The sequence below is a fragment of the Magnolia sinica genome, chromosome 5 (assembly GCF_029962835.1).
Source record: "Magnolia sinica isolate HGM2019 chromosome 5, MsV1, whole genome shotgun sequence".
Lineage (NCBI taxonomy): Eukaryota > Viridiplantae > Streptophyta > Magnoliopsida > Magnoliales > Magnoliaceae > Magnolia > Magnolia sinica.
Window position 1 is genome coordinate 114,240,739 of NC_080577.1, and position 14,877 is coordinate 114,255,615.

The following is a 14,877-nucleotide window of genomic DNA, read 5'->3' on the forward strand; positions in this document are numbered from 1 at the left end:
TGAAATACCTATAAAATATTATTATTGTTTTACATTCAGTAAGAAATTGAAGATGCATTCCACTTATTTAAAAAATGACGATCAGGCTCAAACTCGGTTCGAACGGGCCTGAGCTGCTGATCCAAACGACTCGGTTCAAACAGGCCTAAGCTGCTGATCCAAACAAGTCGAGCTAGCAAGATAGGCTCAAGGACTGAGCTGAATCAAGTTATAGCTGAGGTTAGCTACTGACTGAGTTATGCCAAGCTCGACTCGCTTCGACCCACATACAACTCTAGTACATCAACCAAATATTAAGTTTGTTTATCAGATTGATGGACAATTATTGGACGGTTAAAATGGAAAATATCCATCGGTCATATCTTCACATACAATTGTTCATGAACCAGAGGTTGGGATTGTTCAATTAATCTGATATTGGATTTGTGTGGTGGGGACAGTGTAATGGACAATCTAGTTGGTTTTGTTTGAGTTGATATATGTCACTTGTACAATTTCCGACTGCCTGTGTATAAGCCTCCTATCCAGCCTCAGTATCATTTTTTAAACTTTGATACTCTGAGTAATGGGTTGGTTGATAAACCGCCGCTATAAAATTGCACAAGTGGAATAAAATCAACATAATTAAACCGTCCAAATAGCGTGTCCCAGTTTAGATAGCAGAAAAATTCAAATTTTCACAGATTTTATTTTCTTAGTGGTAAATGATGAACATTCAATAGACAACCGAGATGAGAAATGATCAGCGATCCTAATTCAAAATTCAAATTCCCATAGGCTCCATGATTGCTTGATCAAAATTGGATTGGTGGGCTTATATGCGACACGTAGAATTTCTGTGCGTCTGTGTATCGAGCATCATACTCTGCAGAGTATCAATTAATTCCCCCAAGGTTTGGCCGAGGCTTGGTCTTGATCAGGGCTGTTAACGGGCCGGGCCTTGGGTTTTGAACAGTTTCGGGCCGGGCCGTCAGGCAGGGCCTATTCAAAATTCTAATTTCAAGAACCGAGCAGGGCCCATTGATACCCCTACTCCTGAGTGGGGCTGATTCTAGGCCTGAGATGAGAACTGAGTTGGGCTCTTTTTATTTTTGGTTGCAGGAGTTGGGTCCACTTCCAAGATATGTTTGGGCCAAGTAGAATAGGTAGTAGGTAGTGTGTCAGGGTTGGGTGGGTCGGGGGCAAATGTAGGCCGTTTAAGTAAATGGGTTGGGCTTGGATCAACGGATCCCTAAGCATGTGAGCCCAAGTGGGCTGCGACACACATCTTGAGTCATGGGCAAAGCGTATCCTTAGCACTGCACATTTCCCACGGGGCCACCCAACAACCGGCCTGGATCTCACACGAATGCATATGTCGGCACATGTGTAGCGTTTGAGTGTCTGCCATTTTGATGAATCTTCGGGAAGACAAGGAAGAGGGAGACATTGTTAGCTCTTTGGCTGGCCAAGAAATCTTTGGACGAACATATGAATGTTGTCTATTTTGTTCTCACCTTGGACTTTACCTACTTTCAAAGGGGTTAATCTATCCTTTGAATTTTATAGGTGATCTTGGGATTTGGCCATCTTAGCTCCAGCTTGCTCAGCCCGACTTCGTTGTACATTTCATCAGTGTAAATCTTGGGTTTTCTCTTTTTCATATGTCTACTTGTTTGTGAGCTTGCAGCCCACTTGAACAAGGGATGGATTAGGAAGCGGGAAATAGGGATTTGGGCTGGGCAAGGAGGTTAGGGTTGGGCGGTAACCCAATCAAGTTTCTAGATGATTATCGGCAGTTTGGTCGGGCCCTGAATGAATATTGGCTACTTGGCCGAGCTTCTTAATTTACTTTTGAATTCATTACTACTACTCTTTATCTTGTCGTTCTATCAATTGTGATTTTATAAAAAAAATACTTTTAAGTATTTTTGTAAATTTTTAACTTGAAATATTTTTCTCATAATATAACACATCCTTTTAATTGAGTTTTTTAAGAATGGTCAGAAATATAATACAACATGGCCCACCTGATCAAGGATGGATTAGAAAGTGGGAAATAAGGATTTGAGCTGGGCAAGGAAGCCAGGGTTGGGCTGTGGCCTACCAAGTGCTTTGTAGTGTCACTCTGCTTCACTGGATGAGTAGACCCACCTGGTTTTTTGGAGCCAGTCCATGCTGATGGATTCCCCAGCTTGATGAGTAGCCCTTATCTAGCACCTCTAAATAATGACACGTGTACCATGGATAACCTCAGCATAACTTCACCGGTTCATTTTGGCTCTGCCCCAACTCAGGACCCAGCATTTATCTCCACCCACCGGCCCCAGATGATGGGTGATCCAATGATCCGAACGGTCCATCTTGCAGACTCTATTTTTCCGACCACAATAGGAAACGAAACCTATAATGACTTGCAATTCATGGCTAAAAGACTGGGACATTTGACTGAACATGTTCGGCCAAGTCATAACTCATCTTAGTCATGGGTGAATCAGCCCAATTTACCCAACTTAAGGCGACAGCAATGACCCATGGCATCGAACTGGATAGGGTGTGACTGAGTCCCAGCCAACTCAGATAAGTCCCATCATACCCCTAAAATTGCTTAGGGCCCATTCGTTAGTGCTGAATTTTTGTACTTAATGCAGAATTTAAAAAATGTTTTATATTTTGGTGTTTGTTAAGTTGGAAGAAGGAAGGTGCTCCATCATTTTATGCCAAAATTTTTCCGTAATAAAAGTTTAGTTTAATGGAGAATCAAAAATGCACTCCGTGATTATTATTTTTTAATCCAAAATTATTCTTTGCTACGAAGATTTTCTCCCTTGCGTTATACATATTCCAACTTTTAACATGAGGCACTACTCGCATAAAGCTTTTCATTAAGCCCGTCCATAGTGTGTACAACATTTAAGTCATCCATTACATGTCTTACTAATATATTTATATTCATCAAATAGTTATATAAAATTTTCTTCTACACTAAAATAAAAGAAATTAAAAAATATAAGATTTATATATCTCACTCTTATTTTTATATATAAGGAGAATTCGTGAAAACATTTGTACAAAACCCATAAGAGGAGAGCACGGCCCACCCATTAAGAAAAAGTTTGGACAGGGGACCCCAATCATTAAAACCTTCCAGATAAAGGTACTGTGCATGCCATCCCTGCTAAGATGAAAGGACGCCCCAAAAAATAGGCCATTCGGAAAGTATTACAGTGGGCCCCACACATTGCATGGTAGGTTAATCTTAAATTATAAACATTTGAAGTGGATCTCGCCTCGGCTTATTTACGGTACGGATCTTTCGGACCATCTCATGTAGCGGAGTGGCTGCACACGAGATAGATGCAAAAGTCAGTCTTTCCCCACTTCTTTGCTAGCATCTAAAGCCGTCCAAATGGGAAATTTCTTTCTTTCAAAATACCCCTGAAAATGTCCAAAACTACCTAAATTAGCATCGACACTAAAAATGAGGTAGATCCAAAACTTATGTGGCTCCAAAGAAGTTTTCAATCCCCGTTGCTTTCTATGGTGCGATCCACTTGAGCTTTAGATTTACCTGATTTTTTGGCCCATGCTCTAAAATAATCTCAAAAAATGGGTGGACGGTGTGGATATAGCCCACACATCATGGTGGGACCTACACAACTTGCTAACATTGAGTGAAATTGGACGAGACCCAATGCAATTCCATCTAATCTAATTCCAAGCTTTTCCATCCTTCCCGAACATGGAGTGGAATTGGTATTACAGTGGGCCCCACACATTGCATGGTAGGTTAATCTTAAATTATAAACATTTGAAGTGGATCTCGCCTCGGCTTATTTACGGTACGGATCTTTCGGACCATCTCATGTAGCGGAGTGGCTGCACACGAGATAGATGCAAAAGTCAGTCTTTCCCCACTTCTTTGCTAGCATCTAAAGCCGTCCAAATGGGAAATTTCTTTCTTTCAAAATACCCCTGAAAATGTCCAAAACTACCTAAATTAGCATCTGTTGTGGGCCCCACTGGGGGCATCACGCCATCTCCAAGCACGTGTGCCAAAGGGGATTACGGGCCCACCATGTTCACCTAATTACAGTCATACACTCCCCATGTGTATCCAATCATATCCACAAAAGCCCGAGATCCAACCTACACATCGTACGCATGTGTATCAAGATCCAGACAGTCTAGACAATGGGCCCCAAAGTAGAGGTGACACATAACTCCAATATTCAAACAGATAGGACAGTCCTAACCCAAATGGTCCTACAAAATGTCAGTCGCAAGCTGGTTATGGCTGTCCCTGGGGACGTGCCTACAGCGAACCGAGCACCACGTTGGGGAGAGCGTGCATGAGATCTAGACCGTCCATCAGGTGTGTCACCTCATTTTCGTCTTGGATAACAAAAATTAGGTAGTCCAAAGCTTAGGTATCCATCACACGAGGAAGATTTAACGTGGGACACTCACTATCAGTCCTGCGTATAAGCCATCTGTTGAGAATATTGTCAGCTAGTAGGGTTGGGACACTTAGTCAATCCATCGATCTAGGCAGTTCATTGGATTCAGATCACATTTCATTGGCTATGACGCAAACATCATGCCTATCTAACAAATGTGAACCATTTGATCAATGGTCTTTAATATGGATGGTCAAGATAATTTACAAAAAATAGTCACAATGAATTATTTGATCCATCTATTTGTTAGGTCTATCATAGGTAGTTTATGACTTAAAAGTACCACTTTTATTGACAATTCCATGGCTATAAAGATTGTTGGGGCTGGGAAAAACAAAGCCAAATTAAATATGAATAGGATTGTCCAATCAATATGATTTTTATATTATAGTTATTAAAAACTAACAAGATTTTTGTATTATTCGACTCAGCAATGGCTTCATATATGATGGTGTGAACGCCCTCCCAACATGCATGGCCTACAAAGCGACTCGGTGGTAATGCATTCACACCCTTTGTGTGATTATGTTTCAGGAGGATGATGGCGGCTAGGTGTATTCAAAATTTGTTTGACTTGCTTTAGATTTTTTTATTGTGCAATACATTTTCCAATGAGGCTCAGAATGGTATTAAAGGTTTGGCGACGCCACTAGCTGATTTGGTAAGGTGATTGTGCATTGTTGGCGAAAATCATATACCTGTCTGGTAGAGCCAAAGAATCATGAAATTCCTTGGCACAAGGGACTCCTGTGGTTGGCCTGTGACCCCAGAGGTACGGGTAAAGATCTTGGTCATGAGGGATGAAGAATTTAGGTATCCTCTCTCGCTCCCACTACTTGAGGTCTTTACTTTGAGGGGCTTACAATTTTCAGAGGAATCTTATATATGTGGAAAAGGTTAGTCATATAGCCATGCTTCACATAATCCTATGAGTGGACTCGACAAGCAAAAAGAAAAGGTAAATAAGCAAGTTCTAACTTTACTTTGCAAAGTTGAAAGACAATGGCCAGGTACATAGAATAAAATAAAATGATGAAAGTAAATATGGCAAAAGAAAAAGAAAACAAGCAACATAATTATTTATAATAGAATGTGCAAAATGTACCACGTTTTGAGATTGATTGTGATATGAGAAAGAGAAAAGGAAATTTGAACACCCTTTTTAAGTAAAAAAGGGATAGTCAAATGTCCATAATCCTAACTTTACTATTGAATTGGCTAGCTTGTCATACTGTAGCTGGTTTAGATGAGGTAGAACCTAAGCAAGGGTGCGGTTGATCCGGGATATCCTAGGTGGTAGAGTTTTCTCTTTTGGGGGATAGGGGCTTGCTACATTTCAAGGGATTTCTCTTAGCTTCTCAAATGATCTGTGGGCGTTTCTTTCCATCTCTACCTCTGCCTCTTCTGACCAAAGGGTGGGGTGTTGGATTTATAGGCTACAAAACCGGTGGCTAATGGATGATTGACGGACACTTGATAATTTTTCTCATACAGGATTTGTCAAAGAGCATCAAGATCTCCGGGTTGTGGGAAGCGCGGCGCCAAGTGGGCGTCAACTAGGGGTTGGCCGATAGTATACTTCTTTTGGTTTCTGAATATCCACATTTTTTCTTGTTTTCTTTGGGCTTTTAGTGGTTTCCTTGCTATTAGCGGCTGTGGATTAGGAGATCTAACCCATTTATCTCCTTCGGGAAGATCCTTTTAGCTCAAATATTTTTGTTTGGTAGAATTTCAAAGGTTCCTTCAATATGTGGGTGCACTTTTATCGAGATAGGTCTAAAAGATTAGCCCTGAGGCTAGCTACCTAAATGTCCATGTTGAGGAGCCGAGAGTTGGCAATCTCGGGATTGAGTCTAAGAGCCTAATTGGGGACGTGTTAGGGGTTTTATGCCTAAATTTGCTTGGTTTTCCAACATTTTTCAAAGAAGTTAAGTAGATTCATGATAGATAGATTATGATACAACTATTTACATTTGTAATTACATGCAAAATATATTGTAAAGTCAGCCACCAGCTGATATAGAGCAATTAGTATATATGTGTAACGACATTAAAGTAGATGTATAGGTAGTTAGAGTTTGCAAGCTTAGATTAGAGTAATGTCATATATTGGATCTAATAGATTCATTTGTTTACCTTCTATAAGGGCGCAATGTAGTTTTCATTTCTAATTAATTTAGACAAATCTAGTTATATGTTTAAATTCAAGAATGAAAAGTTTAACATCTGCTACGATTTGAATGTAATTGACACTAGCACCATGATTAATAACTTATACTAAGTGAACTTGAATGCCTCACATATTTATAATATGAATGCTCTGCATGGAAATAAGATAGGAACTAAAAGAAGATTGGATTATGAAAATTCTTTCATGCTATAGTATAGGCGATCAGATCATATATACCTCTCAGGAGAGATTGGAAACGACAGTATGAGAATGAATTCTTTACTCTTTAGACTTAAAAAAAAAAAAAAGTTTTCACAAATTATATAAAAGCTAAAGAAACCATAATCATGAATAAATGTATAATTATGAGTGTAAAACTTTTAGAGGTGATAGATGTGAATATGTGTAATCTATTTCATTCCGTATCTTAGAGTGGACAAAGATATTTTATCAACTTTATAGATAATTACTCTTCTTTTAATTTGGATCATTATCTTATAAATTTACAAGACTTCTCAAGGATAAGTACATATGATCACATTACATATGCAATTCTCATACCACACTTTTATATCTTTGATATATGTTGTTAAAACTAATAATATTCATGATCATGTTTCGTTTTATTTTATAAAAATTAAATGTTGTGATGACTATCATAATCCAATACTAGTAAGTGCTACTATATTATCCAATAAATACTTTAGTCAACCATTCAGATGTTTTAAAAAAATTTAAAGAAAAATCATAAAACATGTTTTACAAAATAATTTTTAAAAATAAATCTTAGACATTAATCGATATGACATGAGTTGGAGAATATAAGAGTTCTATAAGATGGGTCTAATTAATCAACGGTATAGATTTACCCAAGGGTTAGATATTGTGATCAAGCATAACAGTGTAGCCCACTGGAATTGTAATCAATCTCAAATTCGTATAAGGGTGTTGTACTTGGATTACGATACACGCACGGTATTTTAAATGGACTTGAAATCCTAAATAATGCCTACCATTCAAAGGGAAGAGTTTCTTACAACCATAATAATAAAGTTGGGTCTCCAAACGCGCTTTCTCTGTCATTCCATTGCTTCTCTTAAATAATTGCTTCCCAAGCAGGTATGCCTTCAATTCAGGCATTAGATCTCTATATACAATACATAGATCAATCCTTTTCAACTCAGCCAATAAAGTTTATACCATGTTCTTTATTAAAAATAAATGATTTTGTAGGTGCATCCAAACGGGCCCATTGTACGAATTTAAAAATAAAATAAAATAAAAATTCTTTATTTTTTTTTGTTAGCTTGTTAGTACAACCACTGTGGGTTGACACTTCAGTGTTAGCCACCCCTCTAGGGATCCATACCAAGACCTCATTGTTGAAACAAGGTATCTTTCACTCAGTCTAGCTACCACTTGAGCTATGGATCTGGGTGTAATAAAAATCCAAACTACTCACTTCATTTCTTGGCTATGTCCTTCCAAGCTGGACCACCGTTCAGACCATCTGGACTGAATGTGCTACCACAGTGGGAGTGGTCCACCGTAGGGTACACATAAAGCTTGTTGTGATCATGGGTCCCACCACCAACGGTCATTGTCACAGCCAATGAGGCAATTTTCTACTCAAAACTAGAAATCAAAACAAGAGGTACAAAATAAATAAATAAATAAATAACGGAGAGAGATATGTAGCCATAAGAATCAAAACCCCACCACGTTCTTATTGCCAGCGGTTGATCTTTTAATGCCTCATCCAACTCCCACCCACCTCAACATTTCAGTTTATTGTCTTATAAGGGCTGACTCGGACCAGGAGAGTTCACACGTGTAGGGGATCTGGGCCAGTAATCACATGGGCAGCACTCGTGTGATCATGCTGTGTGAATGTTGGATTACAGACCATTGCTTATCTTTCTCTGACCACCTGTTTATCTGATAATGTGCGGCCCACCTGATGGCCTGAATTTTGGGAGACGGAATGTTTGAGGTGGCCCCTACTTGATGAACGCCCGAAGATCCGCACGTGTGTAAAATAAAAGAAATACCTCTGTTTAAGAAGCTTTGAGAGGACCATTTGCCTCATGCAGGATCCAAATTTCCTACAAGTGTTGCAGGGAATCAGTCCAACCGAAGGCTTTGTAGGCCCAAGTTACTTGTGTCTTAAATCCACTCCGTCCATCGTTTTCATCAGTTCATTTTAACGAACGAGGAAAAAACTAGGATAATATTAGATCCAAATGGGCCACACCATAGGGAAAAGTGGAGATGGAACAACTACGATTGAAACCTAAAACGGGCCCACTAAAGTTTTAAATGGGCTGATATTTGATTTTTTTTCTTTATCCTGGTGGGACTCACGTCATGAACGGGTTGGATGACATACACATATCATGGTGGGTTCAGGAAGATTTCAATGGTGGGCATCGCCATCTACACTGTTTCCTGTGGTGTGGTACATTTGAGTTTTGGATCAGCCTGAATTTTGGTCTCACTTACTAACATGTGCTGGTGCAGATTATGGACGGATTGAATTTCACAAAAAAATTTCTGTGGGCCCACAGAGATTTTTGTTGCACGGGCTCCCGACAACGACAACAACTACAGGATATTTGCCTCCTCAAAAGGACTCAATCACATGCAACCCATGGTTTCTTCCGACGCGGATTAGGTACTACTCCCTGAGGCCTGTACAGGCTGAGGCTCTGAGGGGCCCACCGTGATTTATAAATTTATCGACACCGTCCATACATTTTTACATTTCATTTTAGAATATAATACCAAAATTAAGACATATCTAAATATCAAATGGACCACACAGTGAGGATTAAAATACAACCATTAAAAACTTCTTGGGAGCCGTAGAAGTTTCATATCAATTTGATATTTGTTCTTTTCCTTCATATAGATCTAAGTGACCTTATGAACAGGTTGGATGGAAAATAAACATCATGGTAGGCCCTAGGATGACTTCAACGGTGGACACGTCTTCTTAACCATTGCTTTCTTTCGTGTGGTTCACTTAAGGCCTGGACCTACCTCATTTTTTTTTACTAAATCTTAAAATGATATGGAAAATTGTATGGACGGTGTTGATAAACTCATACCTTACGGTGGGACCCTCAGATCCCCTGCCTGTTCCGAGCTCGGGACAGGCAGCATAATATCTAATCCGCGTCCAACCCTTTCTTCAAACGTGTAAGTTGTACAGAACGTCCATGCCGTGCAAAATGTGGACCGCTGCATAGAGAACGAATGGGACAAAACCCAGATTGGTCCACTCATCAGATGGGCTACACTCGTGGAAATCCATAGGATAGCCAATGGCCTGATTCTGGTGTGGCCCACCTAATGAGTGGACGGATCCAACTTTCAACCGAGGTGATCATAATGGTGTGGCCCACCTTTTGCTGATGAACATCCTACACGTGGCAGGATAGAAAATGTCGCGTACGATAAGTTCGCATACGATATTGTATGGGTACATTTCTTGTAGCCTCACACGCACTTCTATGCCATGCACGGACACAAGTGACAACCTGGCACATGAGCAGAATATCCGAGACCTGTATCAAGTGGGACAGTGTCCTGATCAGACACTGAAAAGCATGAATAAAAACAATGGACGGTCTAGGAAAGCTCCCAAGCTTTTCCTACGGTCCTTTTTTTTTTTTTTCTTCATGCATGGCCTACTATCTTGTTCGTCAGATGACCTATACAGTACGTCACCCTTTTTTTTTTTAATAGAGTGGATCACGACCTGACAAACGACTCCAATCATACACACGTGCCATGTTGGCGTTTGTAGTCGTACGTGTGGAGCTAGCAGAGGACGGGGATTGCGAATCCTGGCCCTATGGATGGACTCGGTACAGGCAGGGGCTCTGCTGGGCCCAATGTGATGTAGGAGTTTTATCCACGCCGTTCATCTGTTTTGAAAGATAATTTTAGGGCACGAGCCCAAAAATGAGGGGGATAAAAGGCTCATGTGGAGCACATAAAATGAATCAGTGGTGATAATGACGTCCACCATTGAATCTTCTTAAGGGCCACGTGATGTTTATTTTCCATCCAAACTGTTCATAAGGTTACATAAACAAGTATGAAGGGAAAACACAAATATCAGCTTGATCAAAACTTCTGCGGCTCCAAAGAAGTTTTTAATGGAGGACGTTCAATACCCACTGTGTGGTCGACTTGAGAATTGGATATGCTTTATTCTTCAAATAAATTTCATAAAATGATCTTTCAAAATTAATGGAAGGCATGGATAAAATCATACATCACCGTGGACCCCCACAAAGCCCCTAACCTGGGCCGAGTCCGTCCTGGCAGGGGCAGGACGTAATCCGAGCCCGCTAGGGGGAGTGGATTAGGTGCGGCCCAGCCTCAGCCAAGATGGTGCTGCCCTTACCGTGGGGCCAACATTGATACATGTAGTCAATATCCATTCCGTCCATCCGTTTTTCCATATCATTTTACCACATGACTCAGAAAATGAGGATGCTCTAATTCTCAAGTGAACCATACCATTGGAAATAGTTGTGATTGAGCTTCCTACATTAAAAACTTCATAGGTCCCACCATAATGTTTCCATAATATTTATTTTCCATCCAACCTTTTGATAAGGTCAAATAAACGTGGATGAACGAAAATAAAACAAATATCAGCTTTATCCAAAAATCGTGGTCCAATAATGGTAAATCACCGCTATTTTTTTAGTGTGGTTCACCTGAGAATTGGATCTACTTCATTTTTAAGATAATACTCCAAATTGGTAGGAAAAGACGAATTGACAGCGTGGATATGAATAAATGCATCAAGGTGGGCCCCACATTAAAGGCCGCACCGTCTTGGATGAGGCCGGGACCGCACCTAACCCGCTTCCCCGCTGCGACCTCCGCGACGTAATCTAATTGCCGGTAGATTACTGACTTAGTTTTGCACCATTAAAAAAATGGTGATAAATCTTTCAAACGTACACACTACATGGCAATCCAGACCGTCCAAATCTCGCTGAACCAGGTGTGGGTTAATCATAACTGGAAATTTTCACTGAGAATATAAATATTAACTGTCTTGTTTTTTCTTTCAAATTCGGACCGCCCACATTTTTACTTTTAATCATCCATTTGATAGCCACTAATTGGATGGTTCGGATTTCTTGGTCATTATGATTTAAAATATACGGTCATTACCACCGGCATGAAGTGAAAACACTGAAAACTTAACCTGATACGAAACTTCGTGACCATACGAATGTTTCAAACGGTGGTCAATGAAAATCCCCACTGTTTCCTCTCGTGCGGCTAACTTGATTTTTGGATCCATCTCATTTTTAGCGGTACACCTAAAATGAGCTTTCAAAACGGATGAACGGTGTGGATTTCTCACAAATATCACAGTGGACCCCACCTACCATCCCAGCACAGAAACTTGCAGGAAATCCGCGTCTCAGTGCCACCACCAATAGCGGTAGCATAAACATAATTTCACATAAATCCCTCCAAACTTTGTGAAATTTCTCAAAACACCCTGTAACCACACACCATTTGAGAAAATAAAAAATAAAAAAGACTGAAATAATCGTGAATTCATGAACTTTCTATGCTAAATTGCAAATCAACACAATAAAATAGATTTTCACATTTGCAACCTCACACTTTCAACACAATAAAAAACACCCAAAAAATAGCCAAAAAAAAAAAAAAGGAAGAAGAGGGGCTTACTTGCAATTTTAAAAAATAGAAAGAAAGAAATTTCTTAGGGACTAGAGATGGCAACCAAAGCAATTGCAGGTCTTCGGTGTAAAAGAACAGAAACCAAAGGGCCTATTTGGAATATTGCAATTGATAGCATAACAGCAAGGGGAAGGCACGCACAGCCGCTTTGGACCGCCACAGCACGTACAAAGAGCACATATCCGAAAGCTCCCGAGCCGCCTACGTGTCTCATTCAGAACCATTGATCCCAGCCCTGGCTCGACCAATGGCTGCATCTCCGACCCATTCACAACGCCCTGCGCAACACTACTATATAAAAGATGTTATGCATTGGTACAAGTGGGGCCCACGGTTCGGTGATCCAAACCGTTGGTCTTGTGGACCCGACCATGGATAGATCATATCCAAAAACGCCATTGACATGACGATCCTTTTTCAATGGTTGGCTTAAAAATAGACGGCTGAGCATAACTATAGCCATGGTCCACGCTCAACTGAAAGAGACCCAAAATGGGTGGCTAGGATCTTTCACTAGGAGATGGACCACGGTGGGAAACATCAAACCGATGGTCTTGATGACGGATCCATGGGCCCCACTTGTACGATCTGAGAACCCAGACTACAGTGTGCACAGTACAGTGCATATCCTTCCTCAGATACAAAAACAAACCCGGCCAGAACAACTCAGCCACCGTACACGTGGCAAACATGCACAGGGAGCTGGTACGGCCCAAATTGTGAACACCCAAAAGATTGGTTGGACGATCCCAGCCGTTAAATCAAGATGTCTGGAATATCTTTCCAACCGTCAACTTGCTGGTTACCAATTCGACGGTTAGGATCGTCTGATCAGTACGATTTTCTTTCCACACTTGGACATGTGATTTGGATGGTCCGGATTGGTGTGCGTTTCTGCCAAGTGTAGGGTGGGTGAGTGGCTGCACATCTGACTGAGGTGCAGCCTCTTGGAAAGAGAAAAAAATCCAGAAAATTAGCAAAAGGATAGGATAAGATGGTGGAGGACTCACATTGAAAGAGCTTGCTCCACTGATGAAAGAGGCAAATATCAGCAGAAGAAGGTGAGAGAAGGCCCCAAAGCTAGACATCTCTTTCTAGCTTTGAGGGGTGGAATTTGAAATTTTGTGGGGGTGGTTTTTTTTAATAAAAAGGAGAAGAAATGGTGTAGATGGGTGTTCTATCAATACGAAGGGTTGAGAATTGTAAAGGATAGTGTTGTTTTGGAGAGTGGAGAAGAGGAGAAAAGAGAGGGGTTCTTGTGGGGAGGGTTTGGACTTTTGGACTTGTTTTCTCCCTTCCTCCTCTTGTAATTGTGGAAGTAAGGACTCAATCATCACCCTCCAATCATTTTTCTCGAGTGGGAAGGTGTGGAATTACATGATACTCTGGCAGAGTTTGATAATTCATACTCATGCACTTAAATTATACACATGACACATAAATTACTAGAATCAAACCGTCCAAAATGTGGGACCCACTGTGCATAGGCCATGAACCCTGAAATCAGATTGATCGGACGGTCTTGACCTCTGGTAAATAAAGGCTTTTATTCGTTGAATTGGGGCTACTTCTATCTTTGGTTTATGTCAAGTTCCCCAACGTGAAAATTATTAATCTTGAGAGATGGATAAGAACAAAAAATGAAGTGAGAGTAGGCTTATTGTCTCTTCCAAGATAATCATAATAAACCAAATTAAAAATGCATGGTCCTAGATCATAGGGCAAACAAAATCAGGTTGATCATATTTAGGGTTAGTTCTGCCCAACACCTGTGCAATGGTCGTCAACAGAAAAGTTCCCAAGATCAACCAACCATCTCAGAAGGGAAGCTCTGACTGCCGTGGTTATACTAACAAATTAACTAACTATTTAATCATACACATAATGTTGAGATTTGATAATCTTAAATTACATATTTATAATTATTGAAAATAGAATAAAATTGGAAACCAAAAAATATAAAATATAATATTAAAGATAGGTTGGAGTACGTGTGATCACACCGTCCTTAAAGCGTCCCCTTCTCAAAGTAATTGAGACTACTGACAGGTTGTAGGCAAATAACTTTCAGGATACGATGACCAAGTTTATGATTATGCGTTCAACAAGCACAAAAGAACCACTGGTGAAACTCTAGAAACACAGTTTTATTGGCAAATGAAAACTAAAAAGAAAATTCTCGTATGGAAATAGAGATAGAAAACAGAAGATTAGCTTTGCTGGCTTAGACCACCGCTCTAGTGTAGTTCTTATAGTCTTGTTGGTCATGGCTCTCTCAGTTTCATATTAAAGTCGTTGGCTTGATTAGATTTTTACGTGAAAAACCCTTAAAGAAGTAAAAACCACGGGACCTTGTTCAGATCAACAATCCACTATGAAGTAGAACATTACAACCGATCATAAGTATACACTGCTTGGATCAAACCCTCTTCACTCATGCAAGAGCAGATAAACAATAAGAGAATAAGAAAAATGGAGAGATCTCACCGATTATAAGAACGTAAAAGCGCTGAGATGTCGAGT

The 14,877-nt window shown here is 40.2% G+C and overlaps 1 long non-coding RNA gene across 1 annotated transcript; it reads right to left on the bottom strand.

The window, feature by feature from the left end:
- Positions 1-12,181: 12,181 nt before the first annotated feature.
- On the bottom strand, positions 12,182-13,649 carry LOC131246822 (uncharacterized). The gene is made up of 2 exons (XR_009171516.1): positions 13,365-13,649; positions 12,182-12,632 (listed from the first exon to the last, which is right to left on the bottom strand). It is a non-coding gene; the product is annotated as an uncharacterized LOC131246822 (long non-coding RNA).
- Positions 13,650-14,877: the final 1,228 nt, after the last annotated feature.